The sequence below is a fragment of the Alligator mississippiensis genome, chromosome 14 (genome assembly GCF_030867095.1).
Source record: "Alligator mississippiensis isolate rAllMis1 chromosome 14, rAllMis1, whole genome shotgun sequence".
Lineage (NCBI taxonomy): Eukaryota > Metazoa > Chordata > Crocodylia > Alligatoridae > Alligator > Alligator mississippiensis.
The window spans coordinates 8,148,779-8,172,896 of NC_081837.1; the positions used below are offsets into that span (position 1 = coordinate 8,148,779).

Genomic DNA, 24,118 nt, shown 5'->3' on the forward strand with positions numbered 1-24,118 from the left:
AGCTCGTTGCCTGCAGGAATGCTATGAGGCTTAATTAACAGCTGCACAGTACTTTGCAGTCCTTGGTTAACATATGCCCTAGAGCAGTAGTCTCCAGCCTTTTTAAGAACAAGATCACTTTTTGAATTAAAGTGCAACCCAGGATCTACCTGTGCACGGGGTGGAGGTGGCTGCCACTGCGCGCTGTGCTTTGCGCCTACTGCAGCTGCTCTAGGAGTGGCGTGACGCCACGTGCCTGCTGCCACTGGGCTGTGACCCCAGCCCATCCAGCGGTGGGACGCATGTGGCGTTGCATGGGCCCGGAGGCAGTGGTAGCTGCAGCTGGGTGCAAAGCACAGCGTGTAGTGGCAGCTGCCTCCACCCTGCGCACAGATCAGGGGGGGCACATGCCCCTGGGCTTCTGCTGGGTGCACACAGAGCCCCCCTGCACCTGCTGATCGTCTCACCACCCAGCCCAGCTGGGGCCCCATTCACCCCAGCCCCTGCCCCACTTCCTCCCTCACTGCGGGGGCCTCAATCTGTCCCACCCATGCCCCTTCCCCCTCCCCCATCCCTTCCCCCACAGACTTACCTGCTTGGGGGTGGAGGGGGGGCAGAGCATGCATGTGCTCAGCCCCATCCAAATTATTTTTGCTCCCTCTGCCTATGAGACTGAGATCGACTGTCAGAGGCTTCATGATGGATCAGTCAATCGTAATCTCTTGGTTGATGACTCCTGCCCTAGAGCATAGTTTATTGCTCAGATCCAAATCACTTGCTGGTAACACCAAGGCAAGGACATTCCTCTGAAAGGCGGCAAGTCCCAGGACTTTTCCCTTCCTGCTCTCAACCCCAGGAAGAGACAACATCCTTCCTTTTTGTGTCCTTCTGCATTACCACAAATAAACCAAAACTGTGCCTATATGTACCTTTTAGGAATCTGAATTCAATTTTGCAGCAAATAGACGTACATCCTATATTTACACACTGGCAAATTACTTCCTTGATCAACAGCATGAACTGTAGCTAGTTCTTTGTGTTTTACATACCTCATTCATGCCTTGGGCATAGCTCTGGGCTACTTGATATTTTTACAGGATTAAAAAAAAAATGAAATTGTCTGCTTCCCAGGCCTTTGCAGAAGGCACAAAAGCAGAACAAGCCTTGCCTGAAAACTCATTAGGAGTTTGGAGTGAAAAGTATGTTAATCAACGCTTTTGACTCTAAACTGAAGTGGAAGAGCCTGTCACTTGGCCAATTCCAGACATGTATGCATTCAAATATTTTCCCCCCTCAGGGGCGACTAATAGACTTTCCCCAGGAAAACAGAAAATGAGATTGTTCAGTATATTTTCCCATTCCAGTCTCCGTCAATCAGTTCGTTCCTTGTCAATCTGCATAAAGTACCTATAGCTGTCTTGGAAATCGTTTTCACTTGTGTAATACAGATTGAATTTATGAGCAGTCCCATGAGTTCCACATGTCTATTCCTATGATTTAGGACATTTGTAAATGGACAGATTCAATTTAGGTCTACAGCACCTTCCCATGAACCACTGGTTTTATTTAACAGTTAATTACATAATTCCCCAAAAGAAAGATAAGGTGACTTGGCCAGTATAATCTAGCTATATCTTACCATAATGGGGTTTCATGATCCACTCACTAGTTTTGAATAATGGAAGCTCTTGGTATGAATCAGCGAGATCCCATGTGAACCTGCAAGGTAAAAGAATAAAGAAAATTTGGGCAGAGACTCTTTGCTATATGCTATGGGTGCCTTGTTGGAAGAAGAAACCAGTGGTTGGACAGGAGTTGAAAAAACCTTCACCTACGTTTGGCTGTTTAGTGGTGATAGCAAAAAGAGTCCTTTAATTGAAGAAGGATGGTCTGGCATTTTAGGCGTTGTATTAGCACTCAAGGGGGGTAGGCTATACACCTGGACCTGCCACTGTATTCCTTTATGAACATAAGCTTGAAGATACTCAGGGTCTGAACTGGCCCAGAATCAGAGGAAATAGAAACATAGCAGGATGTGGGGCTTCTAGCACCTGCCATCAGCCCCGTGGGGGCAAACAAGGAACCTGCCAGGCCCAGGACAACCCAGAAACCCCCACATGAGGATGCAGCAATCGCAGGGCTGCAGGGACGCATGGACGGATGAAGGCACTCGCCGCATTCGCCCCTGGAGGCAGGAGATCAGGAGCTTGAGACCGGGAACTCTGAAACCCGCCAAACCAATGCTGGATCACCGCTGTGCAGAAGTGACCAGGTACCACTAGGGATTAAGTCGGGGTTTGTGACACCCCAAGGGTCTGCTGGGGACTGGCAGGCCCATATGAACCGAGCCAGCACAGGGCAACCCCTGTGAGACTGGAACTGCCTGAAGCAAGGCGGACGGCATGCCCATAGGACCAGCCTCTGGCCTTGCCATTTCACTTATTAGTAATGGCAAAACCACACCAACTCCGGGCAATTTGGCGGCTTCATTTCCTGCCTAGCCAGCAAGGTGGACATGCACGGCAACTGGATGTGCCAACTCAGAGTCAACTAGCACCCTGAGTAGAAAGGGGTGGGGTGAAGGGGAGGAAGGAGCCCCACAGAAGACCCTGGCACTGACCCATGCTGACCTCAGCACACTCTCGTATTAGGCAGGTATTGCCAGCCTTCAACTACACCAAGTCATAGCAGGCGAGATTTGAGAGTGGGAGAGCAAGACACCTGCTGAGTGTGGCACACGGGCTCCACTCCAGTGTGGCCGCTTGGCCAGGGCTGCCTCTCCAATGGCATTCATGCTTTACTGCCCTATAAAAAGATAGCCCGATAAAGATCAAAGGATCAGATTGATTCCTCACTGCCTTTGAGTCGGTTTTCCTTGCCATCAGGTGAGCAATGCTGTCAACTTATGATTTTATCACGGGTTTTGTGGCATGTAACACATTTCCTGTTGCTTCCGGTATGTAATGACAGAAAGATTGAGGTGCCTTGCTATCGCTCCAGAGGGGCCAGATTGAATTTGTTCTGGAGGCTGCCCCCTTAACCAACCTAAATCTCAAGCATATTTGGACTGGAGAGAAAATTGGTGGTTCATACTGATGGTTCAAAGGGGAGGTGAGAGGTTGTGATGCTAGTGACATCACACTTGACGAGCTGCTGGCGACGGAAGCCAGGCTGCCTTAACCATACTAACCCAGTGGGTCTCCTAGGCTCATGTGGACCCCTGATAGAAGGAAAACTCTAGCTCCTGAAGTCAAGTGAACATGTGCATTTATTCACAGAGAAGCTTGTTACTAGTCCACGTAGCTACAAAGGACAAGACACTGATCATTTTGAGCAAACCTGCCTTGCTATGGAGGTGGATGGATGATAAAAAAGGGAAAAGGTTGTGACCTGGCATCACTCCTGCCTCCTAAAATTATCTGCCCCACCTGCAATCAAACATGCGGATCTTGGATCCACTTCCTCATCTACAGACTCACCGGTGACTTCCCTGTTTACTGGAAAACTGTCATCCTTGTAAAGAATGGCTGCTTATGTCTGCCTATGTCTGCAAGGTAATCTTTGAATGTGTGACCTCAGTGATTCCTAAATCCTCTTCTCTGGTCCTATGGGCATTCCTAAAATATAAACATCTCATTAAAAATCCACATTTTTAAAAATTTTCTCATTGTTATGATTTTGGGTCGGTTGGACTTAGGCCTTCTTGAAAGCTTGGGATTAGCAAGGAGGCTCAAGTGCAACACAGTGGAGACCTGGGGCTCTCAACGAACCACCAGAGCAAATAAAAATGTATTTATAACACAGGAGTTATGCACAGTATGAAAAGAGAGCATTGGAACGGTTAGGCTAACTGTATCCGTGAAACCAGGAGAACAGAGTACATTAACATATGACTGGCATCAGCAAAAGCACAACTCTGTCTCGGAAAGCATGTCTCTGTCACAGGTCATGGACTGAACACAGCAGAACAAAGCCAATTACAGGAGGAAAGAAAAAGCAAGGTGTGGGTGAGATAGAAGGGCAGCTTTAAATATGCATCTAGTATAAAATTCCCCAATCCGTGTGCCTTTTCCTAGTAAAATGATGGTTTCTCCCCCCCCAAATAAAAGCTGGTTTTGCTTTCTCGGACAGAACTGGATGCAATATCACCTCTTACTAATGTAGTTGTGGGGGAGGATGAGGAGGTACCATGAGCAGAGAGGTGATCAGCTGTGTTAGTCTAAAGGCAGGCAGAAGAATAGGGCGAGGTGGCACCTTAGCGGCAGGTCCAGAAAGGCATGAGCATTTGTAAGCAACAACCTATTTTATCAGAAGCTCACACAGGTGGGCCCCAATCCAATTTTAAACCAGATTGATCCCCCCACCCCACATCTAACGGCTCCCTTACCCACTCTGGGGCCAACTTCTGAAGTGCGTAAGGCCCTTGAAGCTTCTACCGACTTCCAAAGGCTTTAGAGTTAATGTAAACCCTTCAATTAGATTTCTTTCATGAGAGAAGACTACATAACTTGAGGGATGCTCATCAAACAACTTCTTATCAGTGATGGAGAAGACAAACACCTCACAATTGACTTTAGTTAGTGTACATAGCACAATCCTATTGGTTTAAATGTCACAAGCAATGAGATTTTGTCTTCCTGACACAGAAGACTTGATTCCAGTGTAAAGCAAATACTAGCTCTCTCCCCGTACAACTCCAAATAGAGACAAGGGACTGGCAGCGAGATAGCTTGGCAAGCTCAGCACTGACTCTAACCCGCGGCTGACCTCACCTAATTTGCTGCTCAGTAACATGAAAGTGCCTTGCCGACGCTAAGTATCAACGGTGGGATTTATGCATTAGTTATCCCTTGATAAAAAAAACAACCCACACCACTCCTGCCGGTGAAGACAGCCTGTGCTATACCATTTTGTATCTCTCTCCATTTTCAAATCCATTTGAAAGATCCAGCCAGGAAGGATTTTTGGAATACGTCTGATGAGCCACATTCCTATTATCTCTAATTTTTGTCTCTGGGAAATGGATGAACATCAAGATGACAGCAGTAGGAAGTGTCGCAGAAAAGAGTGCCCTTTGGAGAACGTTGCATGCAACATGCAGCATGCACCTCTATCAGGCAGGTGCTCTGCATTTGCTCCTGTGATCTTGATGTCCTGTGGGCAGTTGTCAATTAGCTCTAAATTCCTCGTCTCTAAGAGGGGCTGACTTTTTGAAGAAATGAGAGGGGAGCTCTTTTTTTTTTTTTTTTTTTTAACTCAGCTCAGCTGTTTTTAACTAAGTTCAGGCTCGCTGTGCATGCAGAAGAATGCACAGATTAAAGGAGCAAATGTACCTTGCAAATGAGGTGGGGACCTCATGGGGTAACTGCTTAAGGCAAGGGCAGGATGTGCCATCAAAAATCAGAGGGCATGTCATTTCAGATAGTCTTGAGGTCAAATTTTTAGAAGCGCCTAAGTGGCTTAGTTCATTCCACACTGTATCCTGCTTATTGCCAACAGTCACTTGGAGCATGAAGGGGGGGTTGGGTCATGTGCGTTGAGCACTGGAGAGAGATGCTGAATGCTCTGGGGTGCTGCTGGCACCCCCTCTAATCAGCATCTGCGGCTGGTGTCCCCCTTTGCCCTGCCCTACTGCTGAGTGGGCCAACTGCTGCAGCTTCCTTAGCCTGACAAAGGGTTTTTGAACCCGAAAGCTTGCTTAATAACTATTCTCCAACCATTTAGGTTGGTCTAATAAAAGATATCAAATTCACCCAAGGAACCTTGTCTGCCTATATCCTTAGACCAACACGGCTACAACCTAACCCCCTGCATGTCTACATATGAAATTTATGCGAAGGAATAAACTCTGGCACATATTGCGCTGGAGATTATTGCTCCCAGGTGTCACATTTGCACGTGCACTTGGGACCACAGCACGTTGAGCCAGGTCAGAGCAGCCCCAGCTGGCAAGGGTCCCTGGGGCTCAGCCTGCCAGCCCAGGGCTGCTCCCTTTGGCTCAGTATGCTGCAGAGGGGCTGGCTGGGGCATGAGGGTGCTCCAGTGCGGGGCTTGCTGGTAGGCAGCCCCCACCCTAAAGCACCCTTGTGCTCCAGCTAACCCCATCAGTGTCTACACATGCACTGCTGCACACTAAGTATGCTGCCGCAGGATATTACTAGTATTTCTAAGTACTAACCTACATCAAAGTTAGTTTCCTGCAGCCTAATAGGGCCGCATGTGTAGATGGTGAGACTTTACTGCGCAGCTAATTAGTCAGCTACGCAGGAAACATCTCGCGTAGACGCACTCGGCGTGAATCAGCCTAGTTCCACTGAAGTCAGTGGAGTGAGGCTGAATTGCAGTATCTGAGGATCTGACTCCCAAATTCATAAGACCAGATCACATAGGAAAAAAACCCAGACTTTCTAGGATGTTCCAAAGGGGGTGAGACCCCTCCGTGCTAGGCTTTGTACAATCAAGAAAGCCAGTCTCGCTCCTGGCGATCCTACAACTGGAGTCTCCGTAGGCAAGGGAGGCAATAGGGGGTATGAGAGGAGACTTGAGCAAAAAAACCCCACCCCAAGTTAAACCATTTTCTAAAAAAATATTCCAAAGTTGGACAGTGAATAATTGAAAGGGATAACAAAAAAAAAAAAAAAAGAAGTCAAAACCAAAACTAAATTAGTGAGAGGAAAAAGAACTCATTTAGATAAAAAAACAAGGATGAGTTGACCATTAAAAAAGTGAGTTCTCTGACTTCAGAAAGGAAATGGCTGACACTATGGTAGGTTAATTATTTAAAGCACTTAATGAAACTGTCAGTGGAAAAGTGTCTTAATCAGCAATTGACATAAAGTAGCAGAGAGAGAAGATGCAAGTACAAAAGAAAATGGAAGTTTTAGAAGAAGTTAGGTGAAACCTTTGAATTCCACAGGTAGCGCTCTACTTTTCAAGTTTCCAATTCACTCTTTCATTTTCTTTCATTACCACCAAAAACCCTAGCAGATTGGTGCCGAGATGCTATGGGCCTAGCTCCCGCAAAGACTTACCCACCTGCCTAACCACATGCTGTGAACAGTCTCATTAAGGTAAGGGAGAGGACGCCTGGAGTCAATCCTCAAGCGATGCACATTACCAGAGATAATGGAGCAACGGCCATTTATAGCAATTAAAAATCGGCTCCGCGATGAGTAAAGTTAAGCACGTGTTGTTTGCAGGCTTCAGCCCAGCGTACTTAACCTACCAGTGCTCAGACCAGTTTAGCAATACAAAGGCTAATCGATCACCAGACAAGATTACCAAGCAACGTGGTAAGTTCTTACGTCACCTTTAAATCAATGTGCGTGAGCTCCCAGCCTTTAAGAATGGTCCCTCTGTGGTTGCTCAGCCCCGTTCTCATTACCTTTCCTTACAAGAAAACAGAGAGGGATTGATACATGAATAAAAAGTTGCCCGGATTGTAAAGCCTGGTATACACCAATTATATTTAGAGTGTGACTATCATGAGCAGGTACAGCTATGCTTTTGCTCACTGTGGTTTCAGATCAACAGCTTTCACCAGCTAATCAATGGAGATGCACCAATGAAAGAAGCATCTTAGGCAGAGGGTCAGGTTTGCAATGCAAGTATTCATGACTAAGTCAACGGCCTGGGCATAGGACAGATCTATTTCCAACTCTGCCGCTGACTTAATGTGTGACTGACCTTAGAAATTGCTTTACCTCTCTGGGCTTCTGCTTCCCTCTCACCATTTTTCTTTCTGGCCTGTTTAGACTGAAAGCTCTTTGGAGCAGGAAATGGCTATTCCTATCTGTTTGTACAGTGGGGCCCGGGACCTCAGTGAGAGGCCCTCGGCAATGCAAAAAAGAAGTTTGCTCAACAGGAATCATCTGCAATACTCATGTACAATTTGCTGCTTCAGTGAAAGCTCTGATAGTAAACAGATCTGTTAGAAAGTTGTTGAAAATGAACATAAAAGGAGTGAGAATATAGTTGAAGTGAATTAATTAAAAAAATTCAAAGGCACATTTGTGCATAATTGTTTGCAGCATTTGCCCAGCTCTAGTAATGGCCTAGATAAACTAAACACATGGGAAAGCAGATAAAAAGAAAGAATCACTCAATCTCTTGCAAAGTCCCTGTTAGCGAGCCAAAACCGCGAGTATATTATCTCAACAAGGAGACTGTGTCCTCCACTCGCAGGAGTATGGACTCAATGATCAAGTAAGTCTTTTTCCTTCTCTTACCTCATTACAGGGTGAAGGGAAACACAATAAGAATAAATTCGCTTGCCACTGAAGCAATTATGTGAAAATTAAATATTCACAGGGTCCAAATGATCAGAGCATCCAGCTCACAGGTCAAACCCAAGCCTTCATTGCAAATGCATAGAAAATTGCCTCTGTACACAGCAGAATCTGAGGTTTGCATCTGGCTGTTCACAATAGCCAAACTGCATAGAAAAGTCGTGATATATTATTAAAAGGCAAGTATGAGAATCCTCTACAACCTCTGGCCAGTTACTTCATGCTTTTTCCTATTACCAGGCATCCAGAATACCTGGCATTACACTGATTTACCCCTGCTGTGGATCTGGCCTTTAATTTTTTTTTTCCCCTTGGTTTTCACATTTCATAGCACTTGCTAAGAAAGAAAAAAAAGTACCAGCAGCAGCTAGATGGTATCAGGCAGCAACATTAGTATTGGAAACCGCTGAAAACTCATCTCTGTTACCTAATGTAAATCTTCTTTAGAAACAGACTCCACTTGAAATATAGGCTTTTATTTGGAGCACGGTGTTTACAGTGTCTTCTCACATTATCCTCTCACAGATGTATGGCAATGATGCATAAGTTAGATTTCACAATGCTGAGAAAATTAGTGCTGCAGAAGAATTTATCTCCACCTTTATTGATGTTCTGTCAGTAACAGGGGTTCTAATATTCGCTCCAGAAAAACTAATGGCACTGACAAAATTCATTGACCTGCTGTTCCCTCCTAAACATCTCGATAAAGGATGGCATTCTTGTGTGCACAAAGCACTACTTGGTGGTATCTGTTCTGCTTTCTCTGAACAAACAGGAATTGGTCCATCTTTGGAGACATTTTTATGAGATCCAGCAGATGTAGGCACTTGGGATCTGGCCCATGACAGGGATTTAGGTGCATGCCCAGGAATTAGGAGCCAAACCATCCTTGGGGATCCCAGCCTTTGTGCCGATTAAGTTAATGTATCTAGAAGTCAAACCATCCTTGAAGATCCCGGCCTTTGTCCCGATTCATTTAATGCATCTAGGAGCCAAACCATCCTTGAGGATCCCGGCCTTTGTGCCGATTTATTTAATGCATCTAGGAGCCAAACCATCCTTGAGGATCCCAGCCTTTGTGCTGATTTATTTAAAGCATCCTGGCTATACAGTCTAACTCCAGGATTTTGATCCAACCCCCCTGAAGTCACTGGGAGAGGGGCATGTAAAGCCACAGTAGCAGATGTACCTAATAGGCACTCATCTCTTGCATGAGATTTTACAGATGTGGTTAAAGGTGAAATAACGGCTGTGGAAATGGCTTAATATGCCAGCCATTTTACTTTGTACAGTAACCATGTGTGATCTGGAGACCAAACAAGATCAGACTAAGTAAGCATTCCTTTAACTTGCAGGATTGTCTGACTGATATGAAAGTCTTCTATTTATGGAACAGGGCTGTGGCAATAAAAGCTTTCACATAGCCACCTCGCCAAATATTCCTTAACCACAAAGTAGGGGGAATGAAAGCAATAAGTCTAACACTGTAAAAAAATAATTCGGTTTTTAGGGCCACGCAAACCTTGGCTTCTCAAGTATGCTAATCAGAACCAATTATGGTGGGAGTTTATCTGATGTAGACACTTGTCCATTAGGAACTAACCTGTGGACACTAATTCATTTCCCCCTACAGCCAACACGTGGGAACAACTTCCTGCCACTACTAACTTCCGCTGGAATTCAACAGGACATCTAGAGACCAAAGGTAGTTTAGCTGAGGTCTGGCAGGGTGGGTATTTCTGCTGTAGCTTAAGTTGCACTAAGTGCTGGATGCGTTGAGTGTGCCATGAAGAAGCCTTTTTGATTTTGAAATGAGCTCCCTAACAAAGACCCACCAAAATTCACATGCATTGCTACATGTTAGCAAACTTGTGAATACAGCTCTGACCATGAAAGCAACTTGCCTGTAACTTTATTATGCATTTAAAAGGTGTTTTTTTAAAAACTGATAACATTACGATTTAAGGAATTTCAATTATTTACTGGCCTCAGCAACTCATTCAAAAGTAAAAGTCAAGTATTCGTGGTCCTCACTAAGCCAACTAAAGCAAACCACAAAGGCTATACAAGATGCTCCCAGTGAATGACATTAGCACATGCCAGTGCTAATTGAAACAGTGCAATCTAGGAATACTGGTGTGCTCCTGGACTTGGCCAGGCAACAGGAAAGTCTTCCAGACTGAGCACATATATGGAATCTGCTGCACTTCTGAGCTGGGTGGTGGAGCCGCACGCAAAATTGCAGGATGACCTAAAAGGCAAAAACCTTTCCTGTCTACCCTTTTCACAGTCGTGCCCTTGTCAGCTGAGGACAACAGTGAATGGCACTGAAAGAAAGGCTGTGGTTTGTGGCATATGTGCCCTTGAGACTTCTCCCTTCCTGCTGAAATGGAGGCCAGATAATGCTCGAGAAACCTAATGCCTGATGTACAGCCAGCTGAAGTCTTCCACCTATTTCACGGGGCACTAGATCAAGCCATTTGAGCGGAGTGGTATTGCTTTCTAAGTCAACAGCAAAGTCCTGTCTTGCAGGAATGCTATGAGGCTTAATTAACAGCTGCAAAGTACTTTGCAGTCCTTGGATAACATGCACAGAATTGCTGGTCCCTGGGGAGCCGCCTTCTTTGGCAGCGCTGAGCTTTTTTGTGAGGTGAATATCACTGTCTGAGGAGTACATCGGCAGTGATTATTTTCTGAGGCAGAACAACAACAATCTTGCAGGGGGATGCTGAATTTTTAATAGAGCCTTTGGTTTATTAAGGCTTGCTACACTGCTGTTTTTCAGTCACTTTGTATCACTCCAGAAAGGCAGACCCGAGCCTAAGGCTGCGTCCCAAAATAGTGCGACAGTTGAATTCCAAGAGGCAAAAGTCTCTGTACACAGAGAGCAGGTTCAGACCCTGTCTTCAGAGTCAGGAGCAGGGGAGAAAAACCCACAGAGGCAGATCATTTTCTTTCTATTCAGTAATGTGTGCGTGCGTGCGTGCATGTGTATGCGTAAGAACTTTATAAAGCACAGTTAATAGGGAGGCAGTGTGCTTTTTGCATTCTCCAAATGCCTAATGCCTGGTCTCAATAGGGATCGGGGCCTTTTGCATTCTCCAAATGCCTAATGCATGGTTTCAATAGGGATCGGGGCCTTGGAGCCAGCCTACAGTGCAAATAAATAATGAATACAATAAAATAATATCAAATTAGTTCCTGAACGTACCGTTATGGCCAGTGTCTCAGCCGCTCCACAATATTTCCCAGTGTATACAAAGGTTGCAGTATCTTTGGGAATTGCTTCAGAGTTTCATTTCTTCTACAGTGAACACAGCACCAAATGGTGCAGAAGACACATAACCCTCCAGGAATTGTTCCTATTAAAATAATTGCGAGGGCAGATGAATACTGCCAACAGCTGTAGTTCGTCCCACAAACATATTCCCTCTCCTTTTGGAACCTCAGCTCCTAACTTCTGCCAGGGCTCCTGTCAGCTGCAGAAATAATGGAGCATATTTCCTGTGCAGAAATAAAACAATGACTGTGCCATAAACATGTTATGCAAAGACCTGAGCTATCCAGTCAGTGTTGCACGGACAAAAACTTAAAAAAGGCAACAGCTTGGTACAGTGAAACGCAGTCCACCAGCCTGCAACAATGGCAAGAGAGCTCACTTGGGCTGACAAGCTTTGAAAAAAAGCCACGCTTTGACAAAAGCTCATTTCTGAAACCGTGGGCCAAGATCTCTGTGTAAAGTCCACCTGTCATCGGTCATTAGCCCAAAGGTCTTTAGCCAAAGCATTAGCCTATGGTCAAGAGCCCCAAATTGGAAACTAGGAGATGATGCTCGGTCAGGAAAGAGACCCAAGAAATCAGAAGATGGGGCAGGGGCAGGAGTCCAAGACTGGGAACCAAGACAAGGAGCTGCCAACAGAAGATACTTAGAGACTGGTAGCTCAGTGGATATGCGGCAGAGGTCAGCTGATAGGGCGGTCCTTTAAAAGTGCAGCGCCAGGGCCAACCAGGGAGGCAGACTGGCATATTTGGCCCAATAGCTTGTCAAGCTGTGAAGGAAAGACTTGACCCTTACATGTCCAACTTGTCATTGGGGAACTTCAGGAACAGATGGAGAAGATCAGGATCCAACTTTCATTTCTCCAGCATGCTTTTGGAGTGGCCTTAGCCCAGCCATTTGGCAATAGTCTCTTCTCTGTGCTGCAGCTCACCCTCTGCAAAACTGGAGTAAGAATACCTCCTTTTTTCCTACCCTTCTCCATTATATGCACAAAACCTTTTATAGTAGAGAGGAATCAAAGTATCTCAATGCAATCTAAGTATAAAAGTCCATAACTGACATTGTGCCGCAGGACCAAGCTGTTGTGAAGTACTGCTGCTCTTCAGGATTGACACTTTAGTTGCATGAAGAAGAACCGGCTGAGACAGGGACCTGTTGGGGCAGGTAGTAGGGTAAGAGACAGCCCTTGCCTTGAAGAGCTTAATTTAAATTAAGACTCTTCAATTGGTAGCCTGTGGGCTGCATGTGACCCCTGAGGGGTTAATATGTGGCCTCCCCCCGACTCCCAGTCTGGGTCCCACTCCCCACACTGAACTGCCAGAGTCTCCAGGCTCCTCCTCCCTTCTCCAGTTCTCAGCAAGGATCCCCAGGGAGTAGCCTCACTCTTGGGTGCATGTCCAGGCATATGGCCCCGAAGTCAGGGCCATGTTGGCCTGGCACCCTGATCATCCTGGGGTCTGGCCTTACCCAGTCCTTGTGGGTGGGGCTGAGGGAGCCAGCGGCTGGGTGCCTCCAGGGGATGCAGGGACCCTGTGCACTGGTGTGGGGTACAGGGGGGCATCCACGTGGCAAAACTTCCAGGGTCCAGGGATGCTGTGGAGGGTACAGTATGTTGGGGGTATGGCCTACATGGTGTAGCCAGGGGCTCTGCAGCCCCCAGCCACTCAGAAGGTGGACAGCCCTGGTTTAAATAAATAAGACCCCCCCGAAATATGTGCAGCATTGGTGACATGATTCACAGAAAGGCAGGAAACAGGAATAGACTGGGACTCTGGTCTACTGTTCCCATCACTAGACTCTCACCCTTTCACTTCTTTAACCCCTCCCCACCAGGACAGGACTAGCTGCCCATCGTACCAATACTGCACAGTAGAGCATGGCAATTTCCGGTTGTGGACTTCAGCCTGGTGACCAGGAGCTCTGGTGCTGGACGAAGCTTTTCTTTTCCGTCCAAGGACGTGCCACCTGAGAGCTTGCTCCCAGGTCTGCGGAGTTCACGACCGCCAGATGGGCCTCATTGCTTTCTGGTTTCCGTAACACGCAGCGTCGTTTGGCTTCGCTCTGCTTCCTGCATTCCCATCGTCCACAGGAGGTGGAGGAATAACAAGCCTCCTTAAAAAAAGAGAGAGGAAACCCTCCCCCAAAGATGTATCGATCCTCAGGTTTGCTAAACAAATGCGCTTCCCGTACCTTCCACATAGGCAGCAAAAACAACACGAGTCACTAAATAATTGATCCACTCAATAGAAGCTGCCCTCCGTGAGCCGAGGAAAACCAAAATAAAAAAATAAAGTAGCAGGGCAGTCTATAGTTGCAAAGAGGCATTAGGAAAAACACAAAGGTCAATGTGAACCGTATTTGTCCTAGTTTTACGGCTTTGGTATTTGTCCGACAAAGTCAAACTCTCTGACAAGCCCATTTATTTCTGTAATTCACGTCTGAGTGGAAGAGATGAGCGATGGACAGAGCCACCTATGAACTTGATATATTGGCTAGCTGTCATCAGCTTTTACTGTCACAACTGTATTTCTTTCCACTCAGCATGCGGGTGAGGAAAGGAAGGAGGGAGGGGAGGGCAGTTTTGCAGGGAGCTGAGCTTACCAAGAATGCCGGCTCCACAATAGGCCTGTCAAGCTGCTAAAACAGACCGTGCTATATTTGCAAAATGTTGTTAATCAAGAGACTCAGTTCAAGGCTTTTGACTGGCACATCCAGTTAAGTTGTAGCAAACACATGTTGTAAAACTACTGTGCTGAGGCCACCTTCCTAATGAATGTAAAGTAGAAGCAATCAATCAAAGAATCAAGAGCAGTCAGCGCTCAGCTCTCTGCATCTGCGAATGCAAATTGAATGAACAATAATGAGTGTTATCTAATTAGTCCACACAGCTGCAATGTTACAGCCCTATATAGGACATACCTTGTTAAATTTCATGGTATGTATAATAGAGTGTCTGAGTTAAAATGATTAAGATTTGCCGTGTGCCTGCTTAGTAAAATAGAATTAGGTAGATTCCTAGTAATAAATGTATTATCTTCAGCAGATGGCCTTTGGATTAACTAATACAGGGATCCCTTTAACAGTAAGCCAGTTAAAGTGCAAATTAGTCAGAGGTAGCATGATGGCTTAGTGTGTTAGTGCATTAACACTTTGGCCCCAGATCATCAATTGGTTGGGAACTGTCATCTTGACATCTCCAGATGGGACCCATTCCAAGTGAGTTCACTCATGGAGCCAGTTAGCCAGGTTTTTCCTTCTTTCAGCTTTGCATTGGACTGCCAGGCACACAAGGCTTTCAGATTTTGTCTCATCAGTGGCCAGATTTTAGTTCAGCTGTTAATACAGCTGAAGCTATATAGAAGCAGCTTCTGTGCCCCGTTGGCTTGTCTGTGGGAAGCCGAAATGGCTTTTCATTCAGTATGTTTACATGCTGGTTTTGCTGCTGAAATTTTTTTTTTCTGGGCTGAACAAAGGCACCCCATCTTTGTACTATTGTCGTAGTGGTGTCTAGTGACTCGTACCAAAGAGACATGCTTTGCTTAAGGAATTGGTCATCTAAGTATGGCCAACACCTCAATGAGTTGACATCTGTTATCTCCATTTTGGGCCCATCTTGGCAGGCTCTGTGCTGAACTAGGAGGTCAACAGAAGCTTCACACGCTCCAAACCCTTCAGGATTTGGCCTTACATAAAGGCAGTGATGAAAATTTGGTGTTGTGGGATTTACAGGCAAATTGTTATGCAAAAAGGATTAAGTACATTACACTTTAGGTGAATATGTTGCCGCTAGGGAGGAGAGACTACTTACTATGGTATCCAATCCTCATATGGTTCTTCCAGGACCAGATGTTCACACTTCCTTGATTTTCTGGGAGACTAGGAAGAAGGGAAAGGATTTGTTAATCTGATTTGGGTGATGAGCTGCTGGCAGGGTCCAGCTATGTCTACAAGGCACTGAACAAGAAGTAATCAAGCTATTTTGCAGCAAGGGCGACTTAAGTTAGAGTTAAGGGCAGACTTTCCAACTATAAGGCTAGCAAAGCACTGGAACAGCTTACCTGCGGCTGGCTGGGGAGATCCTGTCTTCTGAGGTTTTCAACAACAGCCAAGACAAACTTTTCTGGGTATGGTCTCAGTATACTTCACCCTGCTTTAGAGCAGGGGGTGGCTTAGCTGACCTCCTGGGGTCCGTTCCAGCCCTATGTTTCTATGCAATCCAATCCCTGTAAGACACCACTTCATCTACAAACCTGAACTTCAGTGATAGTGTGCATGAGGCAGAATGATTTCAGCATCATCGCACACATGCACACTCATACATACACAGACATACCCAGACATTAATTTTTTAAGTGTTCATATATTATTTTCCTTTCTAAATATCACTGCAATTATCACCAAGGATTATCATCATTAACAGTGGTTAGCTGATTAACACTTGGTGAGATGTACTGTGGCAATCATCTCCTCCTTCTGGCCCCACTCTTCTTGTTAATTCATTTTTTAGAATTATTTTCAAGCAGCAGGCTGATAGAGAACAATTATTACATGCATTTGTTAAATGCATGTTTCATCTCTGTTTGTGTACGTGCTGCAGAGGCATGGGGTTTTTCCATTCAGTAGATATTTAGTATATAACTAGATGCCTTCCCTGCAGGGGTAGTACTGCGGGTCAGTAGCGAAAATCAGCTCCACTCCATTGAAGCCAGTGAAACTTCACCAACAAGCGACTCTGAGGCCACTAAAAAGCTCACAGAAAACAAGCACAAATGTGAATTTTGAAATATTATTTAGGTTCTTGCAGAACCCGAATGCACAGACTTTGCAACAGGGTCTGGCAACCTCATCATGGGGAAGATCTCTTTTTTGGAGCCTTGATAATTCTGGTTTGCCTTGAGACTGGAGGTCGCATATGGAACAAATTCGGGGACCAATACTGGAAAATGCTTTTTTTTTCCTCAAGCAGCCTTTGCTTGTAGGAGAAAGGTTTTTATATCCCATTCAGCATGGTAGTAACCACCTAGAATAAGACAGAATGGAGTGGATATAATTTGCAAAGGCACATAAGTGACTCAGAATTGGTCCTCAGGTTTAAAACCTTACTTGGACTCATACAGAGTAAATGGAATTTAAGGCAAGCTTTCTAAAGGATTTAAGCACTTAATATTCACTGAAATCTCAAAATCCAGCCCTCATGCACTTACGAAAGTTTTATCCTATACAGTTATCCAATTCCATGCAAAATGCTTAGGTGCTCATTCCCCAGTGTTTCCTCAGAAAGTACCAAAACACCAAACAAACCCCCAATCTGGGCAAAATTCACCTTGGGGTAACTCCATTTAGGTCAGAGATCTGGCCAAAGGAGCGTTTCAAGCAACACTTGCGCTGCCAACACTCTCCTACTCAACAATATCTCCTTGTGCAGCAAAATTTGCAGTCGCCCTCCGCGGGATGGTAATTAAATGGGGATGTTGCAGCAGTTTATGCATTTAATAATTTTAAATTATGCACATATTTATTGGACCCATAGGTTCATCATCAATTTATTCCCTTGCAGCTACTCAGTAGGCCTTTTAGTAGCTCCATATTGATTTCTCCTTCCATTGTTGACTTCTCGTGACAGGATGCATCTTGGCAATTTGGCAAGGTAAACAGCTCTGCACACATTTATTTGAGTGCTGCTGGTTAGGAGCCATAAATGTGTAATGAACAACCTCGTATCTTCGGAATTAGATCTTCGTAGTGGTCGTTAATTTCATCCCGTGCTGATTTAATAAAAACCTCTTGGTAATAGGCCAGACTCAATTACATTAGTGCCTGGAATATTATAAAAAGAGGAGGAAAGAAAGTACGCTGCCCACTAATAAGTGCCGCCTCCTCTCATGTGGTCTGATGCTTCAGGAATCTGCCTGGCTGAAACTCAAATACATCTGTATTTTTAGGCAGAAGGAGAGGACCCTTCATAAAGTTGCTCTAGATCACGTATCTACCCCTTCGTTTATATATCCCAGTATACTGAAGAGGTTGGATATAAAGTGTGTGTGTGTATATATATCCATCCAGGGGTCAAAAAAACGCTTTGAACTGCTCCCTTGCAGGGCAGAGAACAACAGAACGTGCAATCTGTGACGCCACAAACGTGTCTATTGCACCACATATCGCACGGCCACGCTTGTCTGGATGTGGCCAAGGTGTGCCACTGTTTCATGTCACCAGGGAAACAAACGCCTGCGCTCGTGTGGATGTGGCCTTAGGGCATGTCCACACATGCAGGCACGTATGCTTGCAGTGGCAAAAATAACAGTGGAACAAATTTCTGCTGGAGATTTGTGCCTCAGCACACATGCCTGAACGCACACTTTGTGGGGTGTGGGGGGAACTGTGTCGCTTTAGGCAATTTGATCCTTCCCAGCTTCCCTGCAGGTGCTGCACACCTGTGTTGACCCTAGCAGTATAAAAAGCTGCCCTGGTGACCAGCTCAGGTCTACTTGACCTCAGGAGCTTCTCAGGCTCAACCAGTTGGTGTCTGGGGATGCAGCCCCTTGTGCCACCTGGACTGCTGCAGCAGCCCTGGCCTAAAGTGGCCCCTACACCCGCTTCCCATTGCAAAACCCTGGTAGTGAGAACTCATGCCTGGCTGTGACCTGCTGCCACCTGATACAGCACCAGGCCCCTTGGACCTGCAGCCCCATGGCTGTGGCCCTGCCAGATCTGGACAGGGACTGCATGGATGCCTGGGCTGTGGTATAGGTGCTCCAGCAGAGCTGCCTGCACCTCTGGGTGCAGCTAGGCCATGGCTGCAGAGAAGCACCACTGTGTCCAGGCAGCTTGACCCAGGGCTAGAGTCTGCTGCCTGGCTCAGGCCTGTGAGTACCAGCTGGCAGAGCCATGCCCATCCTACTGGTCCCTGCTGCTGCCCTCTGCCCCACTGTTGCCAGCCCGGACCTGACAGAGGGAGAGGACAACAATGAAGATCCTGCCATTGGTCCCTGCATCTCTCAGGGACAAGCATCACAGTCAGCCCAGCCTGCAGTGCCCAGCTTCTCCACTGACCAGGGAAGATGTGGTGATCCACAACCCTCAGGCCTCAGTGGGTGAAGAGCTCATGGCCCCAGTGATGCCAACACCTCCCCTGTGCCCTCATGGCCAGAGTCAGCACCATTTAGCAGGGCATGCTAGCAAGGTGGAGAGATTATCCTGGCCCTGCTGGGAAGTCGGTCCCTGCACGGCAGACTTGTGAGGGTCGGGAGAGGAGGGAAGGACAGAGGTGGAAAGGATGGGCTTGGGGCGCAGGTAGGGCCTGAGGAGGAGATGGGGGACCTCTCACTTGGGATACCCTTTGGGTGTGGTGGTGGCATTGGCTATGGCCTGTAGTGTCACTCCCAGCATGCCTGGACTGCGGTGGGGCAGCAGGCCTGGAGGAGGACCCTGCCTTCTGAGACTCTGGCTGGAGATCTAGGTTCAGGTTCAACCAATTGATATTCTGATAAAAAAAAAGTCTATTGAAAAATTTCCAATCAATTTTCAACTGAAATCTCAGTCTTAATAAATTAGATAACTATATAAGTAATTGTAGTAGGGCTGGAGTGGTGTTGTAGCCATGATGATTCAGGAAATGTATAGGAAGCAAGGATTGTTTGGGTGATATCTTCTATTGGACCATCTGTATAATTGGGAGAGGTATTAGACAAGCTTTTGAGGACACATTGCTAAGGAAGGGCAGTTGTTCAACATCTCTCCCAACTGTATCACTAAAATAACCTTTGCCTCTCAAATAATTATAACAGGATCTACTGTCTACCTTTTTTATATCCTAGAGGCAAGGGGCACTCTAGTAATTAAGGCATGAGACTGGGAACCTGGGGGTCTAGTTTGTTCCTTGGGGCAACCACAAACTTGTGCTGTGACTTTCAGTACAATAGCCAAATATTTCCTCACTTTAATTCATCCTCACTAAAACGAGGAGACCACTCTTTACCTCATAAGTTTGTTTTTTGTTTCAGTTCATTAGTAGCGGCAGCAGAAGTCGTGAGCATCATGTACAGTCATAAGTGACAGCTGGCCTTCCACATGGAGGTGGATTTCGTCCATTAATTAATAAATTGCTATTACTTGTTTTCAACGATACCTAGGATCTGCCCCCACTTGATGTTAGGCATTGTAGAAGTGCATTTTCTAACTACGGGTGTGCTGTATATTATTATTTCACATAGAAACGCCTGCCACATCCATACAGCCTGAATTGCCTTTGGATTTAGTGAAATTTCTGCTTTGTAAAGCTTCCCTGTGGGAAGAGGGAAGTATTTGCACAAATACAACCAATGTGTAGGCTCCTCCTACAAGCAAGTTATTAATACAGGACCCATCTATTCCTCTCGAGGCAGTTCTTATTCCATCATGCACAAGATATATTTTTGGAGAGAGGTGATAAGTTGGAGAGATGCAACATCAGTTTTACAGTAGAGCCGCTGGCATGAGTGAGAGGAGAATGGTAACATAAACCATAAAAATAACAGATGGAAGGCAGATATAATAAAATGGAAGCACAGGCAAATTATAAACCCATTCAAATTGTTCACGCAGATAAAACAAGGAAACAAAAATACATCTAAAATCACCAGGACTGGGTGTCTGTAGGGGGAAGAATGCTTTTTGTTGTTGTTGTTTTGTTTCATTTCATTTTTGGTTCATAGTGGAGCTATTGGGATGAACTGGAGGATATGCAAGAGTTTGTGCTTCAGAGGAAACTTTTGTGGCGGCATCACTAGCTGGCGGTGGAACTCTCTTGCTGCAATCAGCTGAGGTTTAAAGCGGCTGTTCCCCCCTCACTTGCACTATGGGAAAGCAAATGTTAGTATTGCTGTTGTTCTGCTGACCTATAATCACTTTCTTATAACACCAAACCATGATCTAAATAATTTTGGAATATGTGGAGTCAATAAAAATAAGAAAACCTGAAAGCACTAGTAAGGGTAAAAGTGAAAAAGCAATCCCAAATTGAACAGAGAGTCTTCAAAAGTGCTCCTGAAGCTTTGACAGAGTAGGCAAGGGCAGTGGTAAAACAGGCAACATGAAGAAGGACCAGACTGCAGCCAAAGCACGCTCCTTCTAATTGGCGCAGAAAACCCTGATGGAAACAGAAAACGTCTAGCTGAGGCAATCACCCTGATTCTCAGCAGCACGTACAAACACATTGTGCTGGAAGAGATTTGGTTAAATTTCATGAATGATTTCATGAAAAATAAGCATAGTGCAGAGTACCAAGAGTTTTCAAGTACGTAGATTAACTTCATGTTGCCTTGATCAGTAGCCATGATACAGCAAGGAACCACCTGGCATGATGAAAGGGCCACCTTACGCCCGTAATGACCAGTTCTCCCCTCTAAAACATGATAGGGACAAATTTCACACCTAGTTACACTTAAAATGCTAACGAGGGTTTCACCCTCCTTACAGCCAGGCTGAGTTTAGGCTTTCAGCTGTGGAAAGGATTTAGACAGACTAGATGTGCTCTTTAACCCTGATGTATGGAGGTGGACTGCACTGGGTGCTGTTACCCAGCTGAGTGGGCTTGTTGCTCACCCAAGAGGCAAGGCATGTGGTTCACGTGCCATAGAAACTTTTGTAAAGAAAACCTTTCTGTTTCCAGGAGTACCCATAACCAGGCAGTAGGAAGATCACGACCTACAGGCACATCGCTTTATGCCACACTGTTCGTAAATCTGGAGGTGTGGTCAAGGTCTCGGGGTTGTCCTGTTCCTAGCGGGGGCAATTCATTGCACTGATGCTCCTGCTGCTCGGTTCACAGTGCTGATCTGACCTCCGTGGTTTCTATTCACTGCTCGCTGGGAACATCTTAACACTGCCTTTGCAACAGGAGCAATCGGTGATTCTGTGGACCTCTGTGGATAAAGCCAGCATGAGACCTATGAACCGTGTTAGTTCAGCTCCGGTTTGATTGAAGGGTTTTAGCAGGACTGTTAGTGCACGAGCTGATGGACCTTCTTGCAGGGAAGATTTTCATCTTCCTTGGATTAGGGCCACTTGTGTATATGAAGGTCAGCGGGTGCCACAGTACATAAGCTTGGGTTAAAGTACCAGCATCGCCAACTCCAAGGATTTTTCTTACAAGGTTTGTGCATTTAGGTGCATTTCTTAATGCCTCAGCTCTTGAGAGACATGTGATAACATGTCTCAGCCTCCAATTTTTAAAGTGACTTTGTACTTTTATTGCTACAGAGAAAATCTGGAAAACAGCATCTGATTGCACCTTAAAAGCTTAAAAGCAAATCCTTCCCCTTCCTCTCCTGAGGAATTTTATTTTAAAATTTCATGCCTTTTTTTTTTTTTAAAGCTAATCTCGCTTTTTTTTTTTTTTTTTATGAGAGGAAGGGGGAAGAGCAGGGTATACTGAAGTACTGTAAAATTAATAGAAAAATAAACCAAAGCTGTTGAATGCAAAATGGCACATGGGGAACTTAGCATGATTACTATAATTTTGAGGATTATTGCTTTCTCAGGTTATCCTGTTATTTAATCGTGAGACTGGAATACTGTTTGGCACAGAGGTTTCAACGGATAAGAAGTGTTTCTCTCTATGTAAAGAGATAATAGATATTGTGCCAGTAGATGGAAGTCAAGAATACGCTGTTTTGTGTCGAAACAATAAACTTTGTTGCTCGCTGCAAATGGCTCCCACTGCACGGCATTTTACATCGAGCTGTTTACATTATGTGAGCAGTTTTCTAGGAGATGAGCTGGTCCAACTGTTCTTCCCCATCAAGATTTGGTGTTAATAATTGCTCGCTGTGTTCTTCGGCATTTTATGTAGTGGAGAAAAATAACATTAATAAAAAACCAAACAAACCCAACCGCCTGTAATGACAGCCCTTTGGAAACAACATTTTGACAATGGAAGAGACACTGTCAAAAACATCTGACAATGAAGGATTCCAGTTCTATGGGAGCCATGCAAATGGGTGATAAATATTTGAAAAGTGAGTTGATATGTACTGTGATGAGCAAAGGGGAAAAATAGCAAATAGCACACAATTTGGCATCTTGATTGATTTTTAGGTACCGCTGGAAAACCCTTGAGCTGTATAATCGAGTCTCTTTGTTCTCCAAGATTGGCATCGTTATTCTGAATTTCATAATTCTCCCCAATACAGAACTTGCTTCAGGAGTGCGGCATTTGGAGTATTGCAATGAAACATTTGGATCATGACAGTGGAGCTGGGTGTTATAGCTAACGATTATGCTTTACTCTGTAATGGGGGCAATTAGAGCCTACAGCTTCAAAGCGGAATCCAGGAAAATACGATTATTCAGGTGGAAAAAACTATTGAATGGAAGCTGATTTTGCACGTGTGGAAAAGAAAAAAGGTTTGTGGCTAGTTTATCATCATGAAACCCAGAAAGTACCAGATGAGTATGCCAGTCTAGGTTAGGCATTTTTGATATACATAATCGCTGTAGGACCTGGTATCTGAGATGCTACACAAAATACCTTTAAAGACAAACAGCTGGGCTGCAAGAGCTAGCAGTGACAGACCTCCTCTGAACATTGCTGCCTCTCAAAACTCCCAGTATGAAAATGTACTGCACTGGTGACTGGAAGGTTTGAGTCTGTCCATAGCTAATGGTTCCTATAAGCTTCCAGTTCAAGTTATAATGGGTCATGTTTTAAGATGTAGAAATACCAGAGAAAGGAGAAAGAAATGGAAGTGCAGGGGAAAGCAGCTTAACTCGAAGTACCAATCATGAGGCAGCCACATAATCTTTGGATTTGGGCTGCTTTTTGGGGTGTTTTTCGGCTAGTCCACTGAAACTACTGGGAGTTTTTCCACTGCCTAGAGTAAGCCTAAAATGGGAAATCTCAGCTACCACCAGCTCTGAAGTGCACCAATTTGGGGGAGATAGAGGCCAACTTGTTCCATGCTTCCTGCACTATACAAGAACACAAATTGCCTCACATGGCAAGAAAAGGTGGGTGGCTTATGCCAAAATGATGGTATTACCATGTCATCCCTCTAGCTGGTACGGTGCCGGGCTGTGCTCAGTCTTCATGCAATTCTCAAAAGATGGGATGACCAAGAGAAAAGGCACCGGGGCAGTAGAAACCGCTTCCAACTGCACGATCCTCTATACAGCAGGCATTTAGAGAGGACTGGAGCAGAGCATTATTTAAAGACCAAGAGATTTTCCAGACGTACAGGTAAATAAACCTAATCTGCTCGCTGCTTTGGGGAATGATGGAGACTGTGCAGCTATGTGCCTTGGAGCTGTTGGGTCAGGAGAGGTATAGCAGCCTGTCATTTGAACCTGCAATGCCGTTGTCTCTTCTCCAGTGTCCAGGTTTGCAGGGATCTCTGTAGACACAGACATCTCTGCACGCACTTTTTTTTTGTCCATTTATGCTCAGTCCTGCCAGGGGTAAGTGTCTGCATCTTCCACTTATTTCAGTGGGAGTCCAGGACACTCCAGCTCCTTACAAAGCAGTGCTAAAAACCTCATGCAACTGGATCTTTAGAGGACAATAGACCCCCCTGTGTTTCTATCTAACACCTGC

The 24,118-nt window shown here is 45.4% G+C and overlaps 1 protein-coding gene across 4 annotated transcripts in view; it reads right to left on the reverse strand.

Moving 5' to 3' along the window:
• Nucleotides 1-24,118, reverse strand: part of LOC102563781 (exonuclease V) — a 264,829-nt gene that overhangs the window by 38,945 nt on the left and 201,766 nt on the right. Inside the window, exons 1-3 of one of the 4 annotated variants that reach the window (XM_059717113.1) lie at nt 15,606-15,731; nt 15,356-15,423; nt 1,619-1,698 (exon numbers count right to left, since the gene is read on the reverse strand). The gene's annotated coding sequence lies outside the window, so the exon portion shown is untranslated. Of the gene's footprint in view, nt 1-1,618; nt 1,699-3,458; nt 3,568-11,478; nt 11,665-15,355; nt 15,424-15,605; nt 15,732-24,118 lie in introns of those variants that run through there. The other 3 variants (XM_059717112.1, XM_006276492.4, XM_059717114.1) reach the window with 3 other exon arrangements.